Here is a 1,565-nt window from a genome sequence, read left to right as displayed (position 1 = left end):
AGAAAAGCTCCGTTTTTAGCTACAAACACTTTGCCCTCGGATTTGAGATAGAAGGTGTACCCAACTGTCTCTTTTGGGTAACCTATGAAGACGCACTTTTCCGCTTTGGGTTCCAGCTTTTCAGGATGAAGCTTTTTGACATAAGCATCACATCCCCAAACTTTAAGAAACGACAACTTTGGCCTTTTGCCATACCACAGTTCGTATGGTGTCGTCCCAACGGATTTTGATGGTGCCCTATTTAAAGTGAATGCAGTTGTTTCTAATGCATAACCCCAAAACGATAACGGCAAATCGGTAAGAGACATCATAGATCGCACCATCTCTAATAAAGTACGATTACGACGTTCGGACACACCATTACGCTGTGGTGTTCCAGGCGGTGTCAACTGTGAAACAATTCCACATTGTCTTAAGTGAGCACCAAACTCGAAACTCAGATATTCACCCCCACGATCAGACCGTAGGAACTTGATCTTCTTGTTACGATGATTTTCAACTTCACACTGAAATTGCTTGAACTTTTCAAATGTTTCAGACTTGTGCTTCATTAAGTAGACATAACCATATCTACTCAAATCGTCAGTGAAGGTGAGAAAATAACGATATCCGCCGCGTGCCTCTACGCTCATCGGACCACATACATCGGTATGTATGATTTCCAACAAGTCACTTGCACGCTCCATTGTTCCGGAGAACGGAGTTTTAGTCATCTTGCCCATGAGGCATGGTTCGCACGTGTCAAGTGAATCAAAGTCAATTGACTCCAAAAGTCCATCGGCATGGAGTTTCTTCATGCGCTTTACACCAATATGACCTAAGCGGCAGTGCCACAAAAATATGGCGCTATCATTGTTAACTCTAACTCTTTTGGTCTCAGTGTTATGTATGTGTGTATCGCTATCAAGATTCAATATGAACAATCCTCTCACATTGGGTGCATGACCATAAAAGATGTTACTCATAGAAATAGAACAACCATTATTCTCTGACTTAAAAGAGTAACCGTCTCGCAATAAACAAGATCCAGATATAATGTTCATGCTCAACACAGGCACTAAATAACAATGATTTAAGTTCATAACTAATCCTGATGCTAACTGAAGTGAAACTGTGCCGACGGCGATTGCATCAACCTTGGAACCATTTCCTACGCGCATCGTCACTTCATCTTTCGCTAGCCTTCATCTATTCCGCAGTTCCTGTTTCGAGTTGCAAATATGAGCAACAGAACCGGTATCGAATACCCAGGCACTACTACGAGAGCCGGTTAAGTACACATCAATAACATGTATATCAAATATACCTGATTTTTCTTTGGCCGCCTTCTTATCTGCCAGATACTTGGGGCAATTGCACTTCCAGTGACCCATACCCTTGCAATAGTAACACAATGTTTCAGGCTTAGGTCCAGCTTTGGGTTTCTTCGTCGGATTGGCAACAGGCTTGCCGCTCTTCTTTGAATTACCCTTCTTGCCTTTGTCGTTTCTCTGGAAACTAGTGGTCTTATTCACCATCAACACTTGATGCTCTTTACGGAGTTCAGACTCTGCGACTTTCAGCAT

This window comes from Hordeum vulgare, chromosome 7H, assembly GCF_904849725.1.
Source record: "Hordeum vulgare subsp. vulgare chromosome 7H, MorexV3_pseudomolecules_assembly, whole genome shotgun sequence".
Classification (NCBI taxonomy): Eukaryota; Viridiplantae; Streptophyta; class Magnoliopsida; order Poales; family Poaceae; genus Hordeum; species Hordeum vulgare.
This window is presented reverse-complemented; position numbering follows the sequence as displayed.